Here is a 22,579-nt window from a genome sequence, read left to right on the forward strand (position 1 = left end):
CAGGGTGTTATTTTCAGTGTCTCTTCAGCAATTTTACCATCTCATCACTCATCCTCATCTTCGCGATTAGTCAAAAGTGGCAGAAAAGCGACGCTGAAACAAAAATCAAAGCGCAATCAGGATTGCATCTGGCCATATGATACTGAACGTGCAAAGTGTGCGTGAATGCGTCTATCGTGGGTGTATCGTGTATCAAATGGTGTAACAACACTGTCGTAACGTTAGAAATGATCGGAAATTTAGAAAGTTGTGTTGTGCAACAGAATAACCCAATAAGGAGGCTGGAAGAGCTGTTTGAGTTTTGTTGCTCTTCAATGTACACATTGTAAAAGAAATAGATTCTTACTGATATAGAGTCGTATTTTTTTAAAAAGCTAAGGGCCGAGAAGGTGACGTATACGCACCAGCTGCCTGAGCCCGTAAGTCCACAATTAAAACGAACAAGAAGTAGCAAATCAGCGTGAATGTTTTAAAGAGAGCAAATCACAGACTTCTTTCTGTCCCCTCCTCTCTGCAAAGGGCACCGTTGCCCAAGCGATCACGTAACCACTCTCCCTCTTTTTCTTCCCCTGCGCACACCATTTTGTCACTTTTTCCTCTTGCCATATTCGCCATTCCCGATCACCCCCTTCCCAATTTTTTCCTCGCGCGGCGAACCGATCTCCCTTGCACTCTCCTCGTCGGTGCTGCCACCTACCTGGTGACCTGGCGCCTGAGGGAAACGCATGTTCTACTTGGGCTCCTCCGCGAATCGGCGAGTCAGTGGGTAGCGAGATACCTGTTGGTGTGCATGTAACGGAGCCACGTCGTCGTGGTGGATTGCAACCGAAGTGACTCGTGTGTCGGGCGGACAAAATCGCTTGTGATTCCTTCCGGTATTGCACCCCCTCCCCACCCAAAAAAACGTGACTCCAGTGCTTCGCGGGAACGCGATGGGATCAACGTCATGAGTACCATCCTCGATCGTGTGTTGAGATCAGTTTGTGACACCGAGAATTGTGTAGTGTTTATCCCCGTCCCTATAACTTCCTGACAAACGCAGTTTCTTCCTTTGGTGCGCTGACTTGTTAAAGGAAAAGAGTTTTGCGAACGACCAGGTTCGACGCCGAACAGCTGACCAGTGACACGGAGAGCATCGCTCAGGACCTACTTCCACGCAGGATACGAAGCTTTCTCAGGTACGTCTTCACGATACAGTGATGCCACGTGTTGTAAGCATTGAGGACAAGTGATTTTTACATTACTTGCTACTGTGTTGCTTCCTGCATGCATTGTCTGGTCGAGGATGTCCGGAAGTGAAGATGATAATTGTCTAATATCACCAATTCCCTCGCCATTGTGTCGGGCGCTTCTTTGGAGAAGACAAATTGTCTTGGCCCTTTTTCAAGCGTTGCGGTGGACACATTGTCGATTTCCCTCTCGTCCCCAGTGGGATACGAACTGTTGAAATGTTCCCCACAGGTATCAAACCCTAAATCCCTAGATAGAAGAGCCTCCCCGATGGCGCAGTGGTAGCGCCGTTGCCTTGTCATCAAGGGGTCCCGGGTTCGATACCCGGTGGAGGCACATAGTGGTTCGGATCCCACTTTAAACTGTAGGTCCAGTCCCGATTAGCCTTAGTGTGCACAAAGTGGACTTAAAACACCAAATCAAACCAAAACCAAAACCTAGATAGAAGGTTGGTGCTGTCTACAGTACATAGTAACGGATTCCTACATGAGAGAATAATCTAACCATTACCAGTGCGTAGTTAAGGATCGGTTAGTTCATTAAACTTTCCACCCTAACTATTGTCTACTTGGGGGGAGTAGGAAAAGGTTGTTAAAACCCTTGCCTTGACTCATTCTGACTAAACAGGTTGGTAGGTGCCGGGGCTTGCCCCGAGTTGATACCTTCCTGGAGGTGAGGCCTGCTCGAAAAAAGTATCTTAAAGTCTAAGAGAATATCCATAACATCTTGCCTCGTATTTTCGATAAAAGACATCGGGTCTGCCTTACATCTAGTCTTCCCGGTACGGACAATGTAGGCCCAAATATAAGATAAAGCTTTTCTAAAGCAGATTTCGAATGCGTTTACAGTAACATTGAAATTTATACTTCCTCTTCCCTGACTAAATTTGCTTCCCAGCGAATATAACAGTAGCATGTCCAGGAGACGGGTTACACCTCCCTCCTTGACCCAGATTTGATAAATATAATAACCCATACGTGAAGAGTATTTAGCGCTGACTACTATACATAGAAAAGAAGCAATACTATTCTTTCAAAATTTATCGGGACACCACTAGAATATACTGAGTCGAATGCCCCGGTATGAACTTTGTGCCCAGTCCCGATTAGGCTACTTGTGCATAAAGTACACTTAGAATAAGATTTGCCCCGCTTTATAGTTTGCTCTATACCACAACTGTTAGTGCAATCTCACACAGACCAATATTTTCGAGTTTGTTGAGAGTAACGTCTTCGTCTTGTAATCAAGGGATCCCTGGTTCGATACCCGGTGGAGGCACATAGTGGTTCGGATCCCACTTTAAAATATAGATCCAGTCCAGATTAGCCTATCTGTGCATAAAGTGGACTGAAAAAACAAAAACACTATTCGTTCAGAGGCTGAGAAATCTGGACTCCAGTCCTGATTACCCTTTTCCTTAAAAGTGGATTTTGGAAGATTTTTCTCGACGCCAGGGGTCCCGTGTTCGAATCCAGGGTGTTATTTGTGTTTTTTTTTTTATATATGAATTTCACCATATCATCACTCATCGTCGCGATTAGCCAAAAGTGGCAGAAAAGCGACGCTAATTAAAAATTTTGTGGCCAAAAATGATTAGATTAGGGTAGATGTTCATTGCATGTACAGAGAACATTTACTGGAAACCAATTCAGCTGGAAGCGGTTATTGTTTTCTCCGTCGCCTCTGAGGTCAGGTAGCTCGTGTCAGCGACCGGCGCGGAGTGAAAGGCGAGAGTAGTAGCGGAGATTGGCTGGAAGGTATTTGCAGCCTCCATAACTGGAGTCTTCCAGAAAAAAACACTACTTTCACGTGACGTTCAACTCCACTCGTAATGTAGTGCTCACCCAGTCTAATTTGCGGCATGTGATGAAGGGAAGATATCATTTTAACTAACCACCGGCCACACACTTATTATATATTTTTTATTTCAATTATTTTCCAGTTTGGTTTTGAGAAAAATGTTGAAGGATGACGTAATAAGCCTGAACAGGAAATTAGATTTTTTTCCAAAAACCTGGAACTCGGAAAATTGGCAGATACATCATGGAGAGGTTCTGAAAGACAATCATTTCCCGACCACATATGATGATATCCTGCTTTTCAGCAGGGTAACTTTGTGGGGGCCTAACACGAACTTCAGGTTCTAGAAATTAAAAAAAGAAAACACTAACATATAAATTTTAATAAACCTGGAAATTTGGGGAGCGAGTCCCCCCAGTTGCCCAGCCATGTTACGCCTATGCTTCCTGGAAAAGTGGATGTGTCCATACGATTGTCACGTGAAGGTGAAAATTTCTCATTATTTAATCTGAAATCAGGCTACGTGATTCAAGGAGATTAGGAGGGCGGAAAAATCATCTGTATTGGAAGAATCGTGTTCCAGCCTGTCGCAAATATAAATTTCTATCCTGAAATTGTTAAAAGTAGAGGCAAATAATGCGAAATTAACCTTTTTTCTGTTTTCGCAGATGTCACTACGAATATATTGCAGATTTTTCTGTCTGAAACGTTGACTTAGCTAAAATATTGATCTGTACTTGTAAAATGGTTCATTTACCAGAAATGTGTCCGAGGTCCTTTTTTAAAGAGAGCAGTGTAGATAAATAGACACAAGGAATAACTTCTTCACTGCGATAGAATTCAGTCCGAATTATCCCCTCGATCCTCCGTAGCTGTTGCTAGTTTAAGCCCATTTTTATGCCCAGAGAGGTTAAGAAGGACTTGGCTGAAGTTATTTCATTGATATATTGATTTAGTCTATTTATGGTCGCATTTTAGCCAGTTTTGGCTTATCGCGACGGAGTTAAAGTTGTATCCGAACCACTCTGTCCAATGTTCCTCCACCGGAGATCGAACCCGGGACCCCATAATTATAAGGCGACAGGGTTACCATAACACCATTGGTGAGGTCTTGCACGAACACTTCCCTTACTAGCTGGATAAACATACAAACTTCCTGACAGCGCTGTGATTAACACTTTTACCTTTTAATCAAAGATAGCATGTGTTCGATTCATGATAATTTGAATTTCATTTTAAAATGGATATCCAATGCACGTTAATCATAAAGCCGAACGCGTTGAGTGGTCAACTGACGGTTTCGCTACCGCCGATTCCCGAGTTGTATTCCCGTCCTAGACATGGCTCTTATTCGATACTGGCCTAATGGTGCTGTTCCTCTGCAAATACATGTAGGCTCATCTTTCCTTTACTCTTTCGGTTCGAATCTCCACATATCCACATCTCAGTTCGGGAGATAATTTTTTCAAAGTGTAAAAACTTTGGCACGGACGTTTTTAGAGATGAATTCGCCATTACTATCACCTCACACAAGGAAAAGAGGAGGCGTAGAACATAATCTTTACATTACATAATGTGAATTTTAATTTCGTAACGCACAGCCTTGATAATAAAGCTGCAGAAATTATATAATTGTATCTGCTTCCGCGTATTTCCAAAGAAACCGAGCAGCCTCGAAGACTGGCTCTTGGGCCGTTCTTGCGCAGCAGGAAGACGCGGGCCTCGCTGGGGCACTCATGGCTGTTGGGTCTGCGGACAGGTTGTGGTTGCAAAACACCTGGATCTCGTCCGAAATAAACGTAATATCAAGGTTGACCCATTGTGTATTTGAACAAGTTGATTGCATTCCAGCATACATGCGACCTTAAGACTGAAGTCAATAACATGTAATCTTAACCGACCTACCTGTTGATTCTAACCTGAGGGTAAAATGGTTTTGGCATAAAGGTGATCTATCCCCTTTCGGGAGCTCAGTCGTTTTCTCAAGATGCATTGCCCTCCCGCCCCCTCCTTGTGTAGAGAAAAGCTTAAGCTTACGCAGAGGGGGAGAGAGAGAGAGAGTATTAATAATCCCCAGGCATTTCTATTGTCGCAGCAGCATAATTCTTATCCTGGACAAGATCAGTCCAGTCTTTATCATCCTTGTGCTTCTCAAAATTTTTATCGTCTCAGAATCTGGAATATGAAACCGTTTTTGATTTTGTTTCGTATTAGTCGGAGTCTAGAACCGGTAAAGCCCAAAGAAATTTGAAAAATAGCTGATCTTCATAACTATAAGAATATTTGTATTACCATATACCAAATTTTAGATAAAATTGAATATCTAATTTTGAACGTTGAACAGTTTTATTTAAAAAATCTCAGGACGAGCATTCTATAGATTTAATCATTCTTAAGCTTAATTGATTGCCTGAAATCTCTTATACAAACAGTGTGGCATTTGAAAAATCTCCAGTGGTGTCCTCCCCGATAGCGTAGTGGTACATACTCGCCTTATAATCAAGATTCGATACCCAGTGGACGGACATAGCGGTTCTGAACCTACTTGAAACTGCAGGTCCAATCTTGATTAGCCGTTCTGTGCATAAAGTGGAATTAATAACAAATTCAAACAAATAAAAATCGCAACTTAAAGATTCGCCTTAAAGTTGGAGGAATGTGAGTTGTAAGTTTCTGCAAAAGTTTAAAAAGAAAGTATCAAAAGAGACACACATACACCACATATTGTAATCGATAACGTCTTTGGAATTGCGTGCCCCACCCCCTCTCCGTACACAAAGTAATACTAACCGACAACCTTACTTTCTTCCACCAGATTTTATCTAAATTCTTCATGTTGGATTCATTTTGAACATATTTATCACATTTTCCGAGATGAACTGAGCATACCAGTACCACAGTGCACAGTGTGATAGTACTACTATAATAAGTAGATACGGTGCGAGATTGGAATTATTTTGGATTGAGGTATATATCACAGGGTAGGCAGCCTTTTGCATTTTTTAAATTATTTGAAGGGGATACAGGGGATATAATTTTGATCGACGCGTTTAGGGGGAAGTACTGTCCCCTCTTCAAAAAATTGGGGAGGTGCAATGTACCCTTCGTTCTGGAAATAGGCCCGGGACTGAAGCCCTCTTCTTCCTAAATCCACACCTGATTAAACTTTATTAAAGTACTTGTCATGGAATCGTAGACTGTTAAGATTCTTCTGAATTAATTTGCAGCTTGAGCAGAGAACACCAAACGGATGTCATATAACTCTGAGTTTGATATTTCTAACCCAATCCACGCGTAACGACGAGAATGTTTTCAATTACGGCATGAAAGCTGAAATAAAATGTATATTAATTGCGAAGATGAAAATTGGCAATAGATGAAATGAATGAAAGGACAATTACAAAACGCACATGGATAGGACACAACTTAAGCCCCGCAGAGGATTATACTGACTGACAGTCCAGGCGCCAGAGCCTCGTCAGTCTGCTACAATGCAGCACAGTGTGTACTGCGTAGAAGTGAGGTTAATTTTTGGGTGCCTTCAGAGGCCTCAATAAAGTATAGAGTACGGACATATTAGGAGCATTAATTTTCCAAGAAGTACAATACAGCCTTGTTTGCATTGATTGATTGGTTTGGTTTGGTTTATTTTACTCCGCTTTTCTGCGACAGTGGACTAATCGCGAAGATGATGATGAGTGATGATATGATGAAATTGATGAAGGGATACTCGCAAAGAACACCCATGCCGGGTTCGAATCCTGGATCCTGGCGTTGTAGCACAATGTGATAACCACTCCGCCACGGAGTCGAATAAGCACATCTAGGTACTAATGCTGCCTTGTATGCACTGAAAAATCTTCCAAAGTTATTGGAATTCATGATTTATGCACAGCCTAAAATTTTGGAGCCATCGCGCCCCCAAAAAATCATTTGGAGGTTAATTGAGCTTTCTTCCAACACATTTACACCCCCGTATTGAACTCCTAATTAGAATAACCCATAGCAAGGTAAACTGTGGAACCATCGATAAGTGGCAGTGACACAGGTTAGCCACTGGATGTGCTGTATTCTTGAAATATTGAGATTAGTAAGATTGAGAAGGTGAAGTATATACAGGAAGTGAAACTTTTCCCCAAATATTTCTGGTTTAGCGCGAGAATGTGTGAATGCACCAACTGAAGGTAAACGCACCCAAGGTCATAGACCCGTGTTTACTCTTGAAGACGGGGCACACCATCGGGTCGGGATCTGCCCAGGGGGTCGTCCCGGTACTAATTCAGCTCTCGCCAACTGCCCCGAGCCTCCCAGTTCTTTGACCCTCGGGGTAAGAAAGAGGCCAGCGGTGAAAACGCTTCAGATTCGTGTGGACTTTCCATTGTCCAATCCTAGGTTCCTGCGTTGAGGAAATACAGGTGTGACTGTTAGTTTTACCTCGTAGCCGTATATGGTTACATTTTGCGAAGGTCATGATACAACGTTAGATATTTCTCCTATAACTCAACACCTTTAAAGGCTGATTGATTCATTTGGTTTATTCCTTCGCTTTTCTGCCACTTTTGGTTTATCGCGAAGATGAAGATGAGTGAGGATGATATGATGAAACTGATGAAAGGACACTCACGAAGAACGCCGATGCCCAGTCCGGGAATCGAACCCGGAACCTCTGGCGTTGTAGCGCCTTGTAATAAACACACTGCCCTGTGAAGGACAAAGTGGTTTCTGTGGATTTATGATCAAGGTAACGTGGGTCTATCCGATGGGGCAGTGGTAACGTCGTTGCCTTGTAATCAAAGGGTCCCTGGTTCGATACTCGATGGAGAGTGTTTCGGATCCCACATTAAACGCTAAGATTGGCCTATCTGTGCATAAAGTGGACATAAAAACGATCAATGTATCGAATGTGCATTATTAACAGAGTCCAGATTTGATCCAAAATACCTATTTGGTTGCTGCTAACTCATTCATAGGACTTCAGTACGAAAGCTTGTTCCTGGAGATTTCAATTATATTATTAATGTGAATTTGTACTTAAAATGGCTGCTAATGCAGATTTCGATTATTGCCTGCAAGTGGCTAAAATATTTTAAAAAGGGATAAAATAATGTTCTAAGTGTGTTTTAGCGTCCTTCCTGTCAAGGTTTTGCAAGGTGGTACAGAATGTTGATCCCTATCGAATTGATGGCTACAAACATAGCAGATGAGAGCTAGAAAGAGAAAGTCCATCCTCGCCCGCCTCGAGATTCATTATTTTGGGACTTTAGGTTGCAAGAGAAGAACACTTCCTTAACTGACAGTACTGTAATGATTATGTTCTCTCCGGGGAATGCATTCGCCCACTTTGTTTATTATAATGTTAGTGTTAATGTCATAGGAAGGGGCAGAAAAAATACAGGGCTCTCTGTCGCCATAGCGCCTGAAAAGTTTCACCTTGCTCCTGAATTTTAAAATTCAGTTCGATTTTTTAAATTTCGAGTTTGCTTACGGAAAATTCCATTGACCTTTTTAAAATATCGAATACAGTATGTGGTTTTTTCAAGTATATGTGTGTTTTCTGTATCATTAAATCAGAATAATAAACACATTATAAATTGTTGTACTGTTGCTTGCCGAATTTTAAAATCTGCAGCGATATGGCACAGTCGGACATAGACTAGAATGTATAGCATAGTAATTTCGTCTATTAGCAGTATAGCCTTCTTTACAAAGGCCACTACGGCGCAAGTCTTCGATATAATATTTCGATAGTTCATGTCTGGTTGGGATGTGACATGCTGTAGCAAGTTGATACTACCTGTAAGGATGCATTACAATATGCATTATGCAAATTTTCTAATTATTAGCTTGCAAGCTATAAAACGAAATATGTGTACAATTCCTCTAACTTTCTATGCCTTCAAATAAAAACGGGGGCTTCAAGTATGAAGAAAAGTGTATGAATGAAAAAAAAATGTCCCGTATGAAATCGACGTTACAGTGTACCAAGAGCGTTATTCATATTCAAAACGATACGAGGAAATTCCACCCGCATAAAACGTGTCTTAAAAGGTAGTTTATATTCGTCAGTGAGATACGAACCGTATCAAAATGATAAAACAAGAAAGAACAGTTATGTCCAAGATCGTGTTGCATGATGTACACTCCTGTTCTCATAAAGTGGCACACTTTGAAGGATTGAATAGTTGAAGTGTGTGCCACTTTATCTGAAAAGGAGTGGACAATTGTTAAGTTTCGGGGAAGAATCGGACCCCGGATGTGTAGCTGCAATCTTAACGTTATATGTGTCAGAACATATATTACATCAAAGTTATTAAATTTAGTAACTCATTGTGTAAGTTTTATTTGTATCTCCAACCATAGTGAAGTTATAACAGGTCTTAAGAGTAACGCATAGGCCGCTTTTGTTACAAGTCTTATTATAAATGTCGATCTCACAGTCAAAGTTACCGGGTTCGAGTCCGAACCCTGGGAATGGACGTTCTTACTGAATACCCCTTTATCAATTAACCCACAGTTTAAAGTGAAATCCGAACTATTTTGTGCCTTCACCTGGTACCGAGCAAGGTGACAACGCTGTTACTGCACCATCGGGAGATGTGATGAATGAGGGAATTGGCATAACGTAACGTTGCAATAAGTCAACTAGATTCCAGTAAAACAGATTCTTGTAAACACAGTACAGTAGTAAAAACGCGCAGTTTATATATTTTGTGAATTTTAATAATCTGCAATAATAACTAACTAACTAACTCTCTAGCCTTCTTAAACCCGAAGGTTCATGGCTGCAGCAACACAGGCCTTCCATCTTTCCCTATCTTGAGCAAGATCTATATACTCTTTTCCATCCCTACCGATTTCCCTTAAGTATTCAAATTGTGGTTTCAGATTTAAATCACTATCATCAGTATATTAATTGTTTATATTATAAGTATACATGCCTCATTTTTCTATATTTTTTTCTACTGTAACAGTGATTTTCAGAGTATAAAGTGTCCATTGTAATATGTATTTGACAAGGGTTTGTTGTAAGAGCGGCTCTCGAGGCCGAAACACGCCCTCTCAATAAAGGCGATTCTGTCCTATCCTATTCTATTCTGCAAGAAGAATAAACGTAAATTGTCATCAGCATGATGTTCGCGCAACCCCCTCTCCGTTACCCATTAACGAGAAGCTACGTTAACCCCAGAGCGAAAATTAGAAATATCCTCCCTGGCTTACGCCCCTGTATTCGAACCCAGGTTTCTCGCGTTTCAAGCAGACTCCATACCGAATGAGCAGCTCCGTTTATCTTAATCTTGATAATCAAGTTAAAAAAGATGTCTACATTAATAGACGAAGATTTGACCAAATCTCTTCTCCCAACTAAAGTTCGTTCCAATATATTAACAGTTCTACAAGATTAAAAACATTATCCCAGTGGAGTGCCCAATGGTGGGTTGGTGAGAGTCATGCCCGCCCCTTGGCTCAGTCTTCCTTTCAAAAAGAAGAACGTCAAAGGCAGGAAAAGATGACAAGATGAGGACTGACTACTAAAAAAGTATATGTAACCTCCCCTTTGGAAAATCACTGCAATATCCACATACATCCTTTTGATAAGTCTTGCTGGCAAACTCAATACATGATACACAGAGAGAAACTTGGCTGAAAACACGACTTTCATTTCTGGAGTAATGAGATCATTCTCACTAGCAATGTTGCCAGGTACTGTTTTATAAGACAGAAGAATGGAAAAATTCACGCCTTTGCAAACCTTTGAGCACAGATTAGAGTTTTACTTTTCCGTGAACTTTTGGAATGAATTACGATTCAGACTGAATGCGCACAAAGACGACTTTTACACAAAGAGGCTAATTGGGAACGGAACTACAGTTTAAAGTGGGATGCGAAGAACTATGTGTCCACCGTGTATCGAAACCGAAACCCCTTGAGTACGAGGCGACAACGTTACCACTACACCATTTGGGAGTCCCTGTAGGATGATCTTGGATTACGAGACACCCAAACAACTTCTCTTCTACGTAGTACATCCTGGACTGCATTTTGCATACTAGCGAAGTTCTGGATTCAAAGCCAGACTGGCCTCCAAATTGGCGCAGTGGTAGCGTCGTCGCCTTGTAATCAAGGGCACAGTGGTTCGGATCCCACTTTAAACGTAGGTCCAGTCCCGATTAGCCTTACTGTTCATAAAGTGGACTTAAAACACCAACTCAAACCAAACCAAACTCAAAGCCAGGCTCGGGTAGCGTTGTCCTTATCCATTTGTGATTGTCCCTTCATCTACTTCATTGTATCACTATTTATCCCTCTCGTGGCGATTAGTCAAAAGTGGCAGAAAAGCGAAGTAAAGTAACTAAAGGAATGAATCAATCAATTGAACGATGGAAGTAGGTCAGGTCTACGAGTGACGAGCGACTAGGGACCTTGGGAGATATATGCTAACAGCACCAAACTTGACCAGACTAACCTATGCACGTATGCTTATAATAGCTTAAATAAACAAAATTTAAACTGCCTACCTATTTACATGGTTATTTCTGCTATTATATGCATACGTGGATAGGTTAGGCTGGTCAGGTTTGGTGCTGTTAGCATATATCTCCCAAGGTGCTAAGGATGTGCCTAGCCGCTCGTCTGTGAGTGTTGCTCCAATGAATGAATTGCTTCCTTTGATTCCTTTGAAGGGAATCGTGTCAAGATTTGTCTGCTTCACAATTAGCACGAGAGTGAGTGACGATCACTCTTTCCAAGAGTTTAGTTCAATCGATGAACGAAACAAAGATCATTCTGGTCAGGTGACCCAAAGCGAGTTGCGAAATCGAGACACTTGAAACGGTTTGCTTTACCTCTCCTTGGTTGTTGCTTTGCAGAGCAGCCTCCTTAAGAACTGTCGACATGGTGCGGCACTCCGTTACCTCGAATCGCTCGTGGTCTCGGAGCGTCTTTCGCCCTCCCCCTCCCCTCGCGCCGACACCTTCCGTCGTCGCTTCGTTCTGATTCCAGCGGCTAACTGTATCGGCACCTGTCGGGGGAATCCTGCCTCGCCGCTCCTAACGGTATGAGCCGACAAACAGGTATGAAGTGCAAACACACGCATAAACACCAGCCTTCCCCAACTGACCAACTGCCTTAGAAGCGCGGAGAGCAAAAACAGTGTTTCCAGCAAGCAATAATTGGAGCTTCCCTTCGAACAAGTCGCTGCGAAACTTTGGGCCTATCTCAACTTAGAAATTCTCGCGATTAGAAAACCCGCTCGAGTATTCTAAACTATGTTTAGATTTCGATTTTTCATAAAATATTGCGGTCAAGGTGGATTGGAATTCCTATTTGGAGATCGACACCTACAGGAGCCGGAGACACACGAACCGGAGCGGAGACTGCCGAATCTTTCATGCTGCAAAGGACAGTCACAAACACACGAACAGGACACAACGCAAGGCCCACACAGAGGATTATACTCATGGACGTCCGCAGGATTTTTTTCCAGGGAGGGGCAAGGAAGGTACTTTTTTCCCAAGGGGGCAAACAAGGCACATTTTCCACAATAATAGTGTTGTTCCTTCAAAAAACATCTTAAATTTTAATTTATGATGTTCGTGCAATAATTAACACATATAATTGTGGCTGAAATGAAATTATGTGTGTGAAATATATGAATTTTGGTTGACTTCCATTAGTTCCGTTCCGGACGCCCATGAACACTGGCTATGGACCTCGTTAGCCTGCAAGAATGCAATCCAAGGTTTATTACGTAGAAGATAGTTGATTTATTGATTTGGTTCATTTTACTTCGCATTTCTGCCCCTTTTGGCTATTAATGAAGATGAGAATGACTGACTGTTGACATGATGAAATTGATGAAGCGACACTCACAAAGAACACTCATTCCCAGGTTTAAGACTTTTTTGCTTCTACAGAGCATTCCCTGACATTCGCTACGAGACTCGGCGGCAAGCGGCCCGGCATCAGCGCTTGTCTTTCCCGGTGAACGGTTCCGCGACAGTCGCACGCTACAGTCTGTTTTTTTCACTCTCTTTCCCTTTCTGGTGACGTTGCAGACTGACGCCAGTATAATCCTCCCTCGGAAGTTGTGTTGTGTCGTGTCCGTGTGTTGAACATTGTTGCTTAATATGGCACCACAAAAGTTTACATTACAACAAAGGATTTATCTTGTCGAGTGTCACTTCGGAAAGAGGAATTGTGGAGAAGTGCGACGACGTTTTGCAACGAAATTTCCTGGTGTTCCCATTCCACATGGAACCACTATATTAAACCTCGAAAGAAAAATGGGAAATCTAAAAAATAAAGTATACAAAGACAATCCGCACACCATCAGTGAGTTAAAAGAGAGTATTGTACGAGAAATCGGGAGAATTACAGTAGACGAACTTGCATGTGTAAGTGCCAATTTCCTTCGGAGATGCCAGGAATGTGTTGCATCAGAGGGACATCATTTTCAACACCTTTTGTAGTCAAGGTTAGTACACAATATGAAAACTGTAATTTTAATAGCCGACTCTACCCACTGTCGCGGACCCCGTTCGCCGGGAAAGACAAGCGCTGATGCCGGGCCGCTTGCCGCCGAGTCTCGTAGCGAATGTCAGGGAATGCTCTGTATTATCGTGTACTTTCAACTGTGTGAGTTTGCGCTATTAGTCTACTTATGATACACCCTGTATAGGGACGGGGCTCCCTGATAGCGTAATGTCAATTCGTCTTTTAACGCAGCCGAGCAACGATTAAACATGTTTTTGTTTTTCAATTCAGGAGTGGTTGACGTTTTGGCCTTGTCATGCGAAAATTACATATTTCATATGTATAATTCCATTCCAGTGCCAATCTCTCACATAAGACGGATAATTACAAGTAAGACTGATGCAGGTTCGTTCCAGATACGCCAAATATTAAAATTGAAGCAGTATTTGTAGAGGTTGTACAAGTTTGAAAAAAATCTTCGGCGTGTTGTTGTAGGGAAAAGGGTTAACACGTGAATTTCAGCCAACAATGCACGCTTCAATGCAATCTCCCAAGAAGGTCACCAACGTGCCTATTAGCTTCCAACACACAGACACCACTTGAATACGCGTGGCAACGTACGATTGCTCTACATGTGAGTAATACACATGGTTTGTGTTGTGAACGTGTGAAGAAGTCCTGAAAGTAATATTTATTGCAATGATGTGCCTCCACTACTATTGTAGCTGAAAGGCGGGGAAGTATCTCCCTGCAGGAAAATCAAGAGGTGCTCGCGTTAAAGTATATTTCGCTTCAGGCGTCCCACTTTCCATCACAGTGGTATCATTGACCTTTCAATCTGAACGCATTGTATTTTGTCAACAAAAGTTGGGAAGATCTGTTGCTAAGAGCACGGTTGAAGCACAGGTCAGTCCCAATACCTTGATAGAACGAACTCAGTGGCCACTGGGATTCCATGTTCTAGGTATCTTTCAGTATTTCAAACGTCATTATAACATTGAATGCCCGGTCGGTTCACGAATCACGCCAGCCTCCCCAATGGCGTACTGTTGTCGTCGGCTTGTAATCAAGGTGTCCCGGGTTCGATGCCCGGTGGCGGATCCCACTTTAAACTGTAGGTCCAGTCCCGATTAGCTTTATGGTGCATATCGTGTTTCATGCAATCCAAAATTTTCTGTTGTGTGGCAAGGTACTGGTCGATAGTGTATTTAAGGCCCGTGCAATAGTGGTGAGCTCGTTTGGTACAGAGCTGTTCATAAATAGGTGGAAATTACAGCTGTGGGAAAATGATACCTGCACGATAAATATATATAAATATATTGGTCATATTTTCCATAAAGACATGCGGATAAAACCGCATTTGAATGTTTTGTTTTGAATGGAAGTACAACTGAACACATCTTAACATGATGACAGCTTTGAGTACATTTGTTTTCTCAAAGTTGGACACACTGTCCACGTTGAGAGTGGCCATACGATGGCTGTTTCAAAGTATGGTTATTATCTCGCAGGGTTGTAACATTTGCTACAGAGCAAATGCGCGCATAGTGACTAATCTATAACCATGGTAATTTTTCTTCCGAATTGGAAACACTGCCCACGGAGCATTTGCACAATTGCATCCTCAGACTGCATTGCAGACCAACCACTGGCCCTCAAGCTGTGTGGTAAAAGGTCAGCGTGTCAGATCCACTGGACGAATGCAAACCGCGTGTTGATGGAAGGTTGCTCAGAAATTAACATTAACATTTGCTGTTGCCAACTGCTCTTCTTCTAAGTGAAACAAGAACACTTACATCTTTTGGTTTGCTCTTGAGAGGCGGGAGGGGTGGGGGAGAAAACTGGGACACTTACTCGTAAAAAGACTTCAAGAAGCAGTCTACTCCATAATTCAGCTTCAACCTGGGCGTTCTTGTAGGAATTGAATAAAGGAGGCTGTCATTTCTGCTACTTAATGCGATGCATATTGTTTACTTTTTAAAAAGTGCCATGCTTTGATGGGTGACAAGTTCATAGCAAGAGAAAAAGCTTTGCAGCTTCAATCCATAATGAATTAATCATTTTAGATATGCTTGTGTGAAAAGTTAGAAAAATGAATAAAAATAATGACTTTATCAAGAAGATTTAAGAATGCTTTGCTACATTAGTATGTGTCAAACTATCAGTTTTCACGAAAACCATGTATTAAATAGTTCTTATTCAAATTATTCTATTGTTAAATTCATATCTTAAGTTTGCAACAAGCTGGATTTTACAATCTCACGTATTCGATTAGATTAAGTTCGTTTTCTGTGGCTTGTCATTTTTAAGCAATAATGCAATGGAAAATAATAAATAAATTATTTCATTTGAAATCACACAAATGAGGGAATCCCTATGAATAAGTCTTCTTTGAATTGTTGTGGGTCATTTTACGCATGTGTTTGTCCATATTTTCCCATTTTTTTGTCCATAGGTATGTACAGTCACGGACACCTCTGGGTTGTAATCACCATTGGAAGCATATGGTATTGTTACAACCCAGAAGTGTCCGTGACTGTACATGTAAAGCCACTTGTTAGTATATATTAATCCCAGCCCTGGTAATAAGTTCGTCGTTTTTGGCTACTTGACGTGGCGAAGATAATCGAGAATGTGGAAGGTTTTCCAATGATCAGGACACGAGGCAGTGTCGTCCGATATTTCTAGACGTGCAAGAACTAGAAAGATGAAACTGGGGCCCGAGTCCCACGCGGGGGATCCCGATTCGGTTCTCATGGCGGCCGATTTCAGGATCAGGGGCTCACCCAGCCTACTCACACCATATCCACTATATCCGAGATCGATAATGTGTGGAGCCCAGCTCCACATCCCTTACGTTCCATCACGACTCGGTGTATATTTTGGGGAGAACTGTACTTTTAAGAGGGACAAACAAATGCTAAATTAATGCAACCAAAGTTATCCCAAATGTTGTGATTACTATGGAGAATGTTGAAGTTTGTTTATTTACTTAGCAATGCAAAAAAGGTAACATTGAGAAAGAAACAGGTACTAGATATTCCTATCCTGTAATTAAGACCACCTTAGAGTATGTTACATTACTCTGCAAGTTCACCTTGATTGAAAGAAAATATATTTAGCAACAGTTGCACTCATATCCACCATCTTGAATACACGTATGTCGCTTGGAGCGACTGAAGTCTCTCGGTTACTACACACGACCTTCAAGGTATTTTCAAATGTAAAAAGAATGTACAACAGGCAAAAAACGTAATTACAAGTCTCAACATGACTCAAGGGTTGTCCTTCCCGATGGCATAATGATAACGTCGTCGCCTTGTAATTATGAGCTCTCGGGTTCCATACCTGATGGAGCCATATATTGGTTCGGATCCTACTTTAAACTGTAGGTCCAGTCCCGATGAGCCTTTCTGTGCATAAAGTAGACTTAAAACAAACTCAACAGTAATATTGAATTTATTGCCATATATATTAAGTGAAAATATCTATAGATCTTTTTTATGCGAGAGAGAGAACTAGAAAAACAATAAACAAAACAGTTTACAAATCCTAGTAATTCACATTCTAAATAGAAATTACAGAATACTGACTCAATTTTCATCAAAATCGGTCAAGTATTAACACAGATATGAGCTGTTTTGTGATCGAGTGGCACCCATCTTTGATGACGTCATAGCGGGAAAATGTACCAGATGGCGGATGTCCACCCAAGCCCACTAAACATTGACGCAAAAAATTCTCCATAGTCAAACTTTCCTACAGAACCATAGCTAGGGACTCAAGAGTTGTACTATAAATAGCATTATTTTTCACAATCATACAATTGCTACCACTCCAAAATAGTGAGTGGTTATGAAATTCTGTAGGTGGGGCATTACCAAACTGAACGTTGTTCTGCGGTCAACAGCCGTGCGAATACCTGAAGCACACAGAAGAACCTCGCTCTGATAATTTCAACTTTCTGTTTGGAATACGGTTCCGTGTTAAAGTCTTATAAGATGTTTCCTGTTTGAAAAGACATCAGGAAAGATTAAAAAAACGAGCGCCGCTGCCTTCTTCCACCATATCTCTCTCCTCCGACTGCATGACGTTTAATATCGTGTCACAGTCACTGATGCCTGTAATTGCGAACGTAACATTGGTAACCCAGATCGCATTTCAGAATGGTGATTCTCTACTTAAGCATATGTGTCACGATATCACACTTTAATAACCGACACTTTTCTTTAATATCAGAAAGTTTTTTTTAAAATTTAAGTACACTTTATGAGCAGATAGGCCAATTGGAACTGGATCTTCGGTTTATAGGATCCGAACCACTCCGCAATATCCCTCCACGGGGATCAAAACCGTGACTCCTTCATAGCAATACTACAGAATCGGAGGTAGTGGTAACGTAGTTGCCTTGTAATCAAAGCGTCCTGGGTTCGATACCGGTGAAGGCACGTAGTAGTTCGGATCCCGGTCCAGTTTGGATTAGCCTGTGCACAAAGTGTGGATTTAAAAACAGACAACACCTCTGGAGAGGCCAACGTATTATTTTAACATAAAGAGTAATATTTAAATGACAAGTGACAGACCCACGCGACGACGCCAAAGGATCAGGGTTCGAATCCCGGTCTAGGCATGGGTGTTATTTCATCAATTTCTATATAGTGAGACATTTTCGTCACAATTTCTCTGCGTAAAATGGCTGCAGTTCAGTGACGTGCACTGAGGAGTAGCTAGTCTAGCAGAGATAGATCAATCAATTTCAAATCTCTAATTATTTTCAAATCACAATATTTATTGTTTTGTTGAGGCCACAGTTCATATGCGACACTTTTTTTCAGGCGCTTCTCGTCCCTCGGTGCGTTCAGCGGCCTAGCTCGCTCTTTCTCCGCCTCACAGTTCCAGGTAGAAACGGGTTTCCGAAGGGAAAGGGAAGATTTCTGCCTCTACCTCCCTTGCCCCCTCGCCCCCGCTGCAATGGTTGAAAGCCCGTGCTTTCAGGTCCTCCAGTCTATCTCCTATAGGACAGATAGGGGATTGGATTCTCTTAGCTTCCTTTGTAAATCCTCTAGAATACTAAGGGGAAATTTTTCTGCAGTACTTCTGTTCTCTGTATTTACACTACTTTGTACACGTTGTACAATATGTATGTATAATGTGGGATGTACGTACTTTTATTATTTATGCAATTGGAACGTCTTATGTGCAGACAAACATTTTATGCTTTCTTTTAAAAAATATGGAATATATAAAGATTAAATAACAAATATTTGCTCACGCTCTCTCTTGCTCTCGTTTTAGTAGTGGTTTATTTAAATATACTAATCTCCTGGCCTCCAATAAAATAAATGGATAAGCTAAAGAATCAAAAATACGGATGTTCTTATTTGGGCTGAACGCTCGTTCTAATTCTTGTTGTTGATTTCGTTTATTTTACTTCGCTTTTCTGCCACATTTGGTTATCGCGAAAATGAGGATGAGTGATGATATGATGAAACTGATGAACGGACCTCACAAAGAACAATTCAGGCTGGAATTCGTGACGAGCGTGTATTCTTGTTCTTATGTGTTTTACTCTGCCTGCAGTGAATAATGAAAAAATTAGAAATTAAAAATGTATCCCAGAATTCAAAAAGTCAAATGAATATCATTGCAGAAATTAGAAAAATGTTTTTTTTAAAGTTGTGTTTTGTTACCCATCGCATTTTCTAGCTGTATAGATTTAATCGGAATAAGTAGCTAAGAGCTTGGAAAGTCGTGAGGGACAATCATAAACAGAGAATTCTAGGCTCCTGATTTCACAGTGCCCTGCAGATGCACTGGGAAGAAATTATTGGTATTTTCTTCTCTCTTCCATCGCTTTACCTAATTTCTGTCATGACGATGAACGTTGATTAAATTAAACGGGTGAAGAGTGGTTGCAAATAAACACTCATGCAAAGGCCAGGGCTCGAGCCCGGATCCTTCAGTAACGAGATCGTGAGATGGAGAAATTAGGGAAATCAAGCAATGCAAAATTTTTGGAAAAAGTTAATCATATATAAAGATGGTATTTCAAAAATTCAATTGAAAATTACTACTCAGGAAAAATGCAGTTTGCTTTACCGATACCCACGTATCCGAATGGTTAGCGCCTTCCTTTCATCTTTGTTGTCGGCCGACCTCCGTGTGGAAGTGCAAGTGGTCCCGGATCGGTACCCGATGGAGGTATGGGCCTCCCCGATGGCGCAGTGGTAGCGTCGTCGCCTTGTAATCAAGGGGTCCCGGGTTCGATACCCGGTGGAGGCACAAGTGGTTCGGATCCCACTTTAAACTGTAGGTCCAGTCCCGATTAGCCTTACTGTGCATAAAGTGGACTTAAAACACCAAATCAATCCAATCCGATGGAGGTATATAGTGGTTCGGATCCCACATTAAACTATACGTCTAGTCCCGATTAGCCTTTCTGTGTATAAAATGGACTTAAAACGTCAAATCAACCATCAAATCAACCAACCGTGGGGGAGTGGTTACCACAGCGCGCTACAAAACCAGGAGTTCCGGGTTCGAACCCTTACCTGGACATGGGTGTTCTTTGTGTTTGTCCCTTCATTAATTTTGTCGTATCATCTTCGCGATTAACCAAATGTATAAAAAAGCGAATCAAATCAAATCATTCATTGATTGATTGTTTGATTAGGTTTATTTTACTTCGTTTTCCACCATATTTGGCTAATCGCGAAGACGATACGATAAAATTGATGAAGGGACACACAAAGATCACCCATTGCCAAGCCGAGATTCAAACCCGGCATCTTTGGCTCAGTAGTCAAATCAAATCTTTTTTTATTTTCGAAATTGGGTGGAAGTTATGTGTACAATTTTTTGTAGTCATTCCTAACTTTGCAATTTTTCCTATATTTTACGTTCTTCCTTTAGGAATACTGGGTCCTAAAAGGGGAGGATTATGATCCGTTGGGCACGCCACTCATTGCTACCCCAAGTGTCGACGTCACCGCACGTCACTGCTGCAGTTCATAGAACACGTTTGTGTAAATATTAACGCACTTATATTCTTATGTTCATATTTCGGTAAATCACTAAAATTTGCAGTCCCAACCGTCTTTGTCAATAGAACAATTAGATTTTTAATTTATTTTAATTTTTGTTATTTAGCGTTGCTTTCTTCTACTTTCGGCTAATGGAGACGCTGTGCCGGACCCTGTGGCCGAGTGGTTAGCACATCGCGCTGCGACGCCAAGAGTCCCGGGTTCGAATCCCGCTAGGGCTTGGTTGTTTGTGAATGTCCATCAATTTCATCATTTCATCACTCATCTCCATCTTCGCAAATTAGTCAAGAGGCACAAAACGCGAAGTAAAATAAACTAAATCAATCAATCAATCGAAACGATGTGGATGAGAGATGAAATTGATGGAAAGCACTCTCAAAGAACACCAATACCCAGGCCGGAATTCGAACCCGTGACCTCTGGCATCGTAGCGCTCTGTGCTAACCAATCTGCCGCGGAGATCGTGTTGTTCCTAAAGGGATTTGCCAGTACAGACGGGATCAAATGAAATGTACTTCCCTTTTCCTACCAACTCAGAAGGGAGTTGGAAACTCTTCATTGCTTCTGTATAGATAAGAAAGTGGGGGAGGGCAGGAGGGCAGTAGCAGACAAGGCCATCACGCAAACTTGTTTCCAGCAAGCTTTCTGTTGGAGTCTTGGCAGTTTGTGGAAGGATTTTGTGTTCCTACCCCCCCCCCCCCCGCCCTCTCTCTCTCTCTCTCTCTCTCTCTCTCTCTCTCTCTCTCTCTCTCTCTCTCTCTCTCACTCACTCACTCACTCACTCACTCACTCACTCTGGATTGAAAAACAGGCGGCCTCACTTCCACCTGCCGAGGTGGGAATTATGGGGTGACGTGTGGTCAGCAAGACAAGTCTTCAGTCGTTGTAGGTTTCCGTGACCGCGTCACGCTACTCGTTTGCAGCTCCCCAATTTCCTCATGACGGTGGATGTCCACCGGTTCCATGCACAAGACCAGGTGTCCCGGGTTTGAATCCCGGCCTGGGCATGGATGTTTCTGAGTGTCCATTCATCAATTTCATTATATCATCACTCTTCCCCATCTTCGCAAATTAGCCAAAAGTGACACAAAAAGCAAAGTGAAATAAAAGCAAATCAATCAATCAATTGTTAGGGCAGGTGAAATTGTTGTTGGTTGACGTGAATATTTAATATGCCTAAACTCTTAAAAAACTCTAATATCAGGTTTTCTGTTGCAATTGTTATTTCAATTTTGAGGGCCTCCATGACTGAGTGCTTTGCATGCTGCTCTATGAAACCGGAGACCCTATGTTCTATTGATTGATTGATTTGCTTTATTTTAATTCGCTTCTATTGCCACTTTTGGCTAAACGCGACGATGAGGATGGTCGATGAAATGATGAAATTAATGAAGCGACACTCACAATGAACACCGAATGAACACAATGCCAAGGCCGGTCATTAAGTAAGCTGTGCTAACCACTCTACCACGGAGACCGGAATCCTTTTCAATGTATAAGAAAAATCGTTCTTTGACAGCGAACTAAGAACAGTTAATATGCGTCACCTCCTTAGTTATTATATTTTAAATTTCGAACAATCAATTCAGATTTATTCTTAACCATTCTTTTGCCTACCTCAAACTTCCACACAGGTAAGATTGTTTACACTAAGGACAACAGCGTTAGAGTCTATGCTTTAAGTAATGATTAAGCACACAATGATGACGGAAAATAATTCACATGATTATGGTGATGCATTACATCAGTGAAACAATTTTCGGTCATGGTGATAAATTGAAAAACGCAGGGACACAATAACCGATTTATTTATTTATTTTATTTCGCTTTTCTTCCACTTTTGGGTAATGAAAAGTGTGTTAAGATGCAAGTTGTGAAAGGACAACTACAAACGTAGATGGATAGGACGCAGCCCAAAACCCCACAGACTATTATGCTGACCTTATGTCTAGACGCCAGATCCTTGTTAGTGTGCAAAATGCACTCAATGGTCACAATGACGTAAGCATTCGTAGAATTGATTTGTATATTTT

The 22,579-nt window shown here is 41.6% G+C and overlaps 1 protein-coding gene across 2 annotated transcripts in view; it reads left to right on the forward strand.

Moving 5' to 3' along the window:
* Positions 1 to 772: 772 nt before the first annotated feature.
* Ptr (patched domain-containing protein) overlaps positions 773 to 22,579 on the forward strand; it is a 303,517-nt gene continuing 281,710 nt past the window's right edge. For both annotated transcript variants that reach the window (XM_083120235.1, XM_083120236.1), the window contains exon 1: positions 773 to 1,178. The gene's annotated coding sequence lies outside the window, so the exon portion shown is untranslated. The remainder of the gene's footprint in view (positions 1,179 to 22,579) is intronic.

The sequence above is a fragment of the Lepisma saccharinum genome, chromosome 4 (genome assembly GCF_977018435.1).
Source record: "Lepisma saccharinum chromosome 4, izLepSacc3.1, whole genome shotgun sequence".
Taxonomy (NCBI): Eukaryota; Metazoa; Arthropoda; class Insecta; order Zygentoma; family Lepismatidae; genus Lepisma; species Lepisma saccharinum.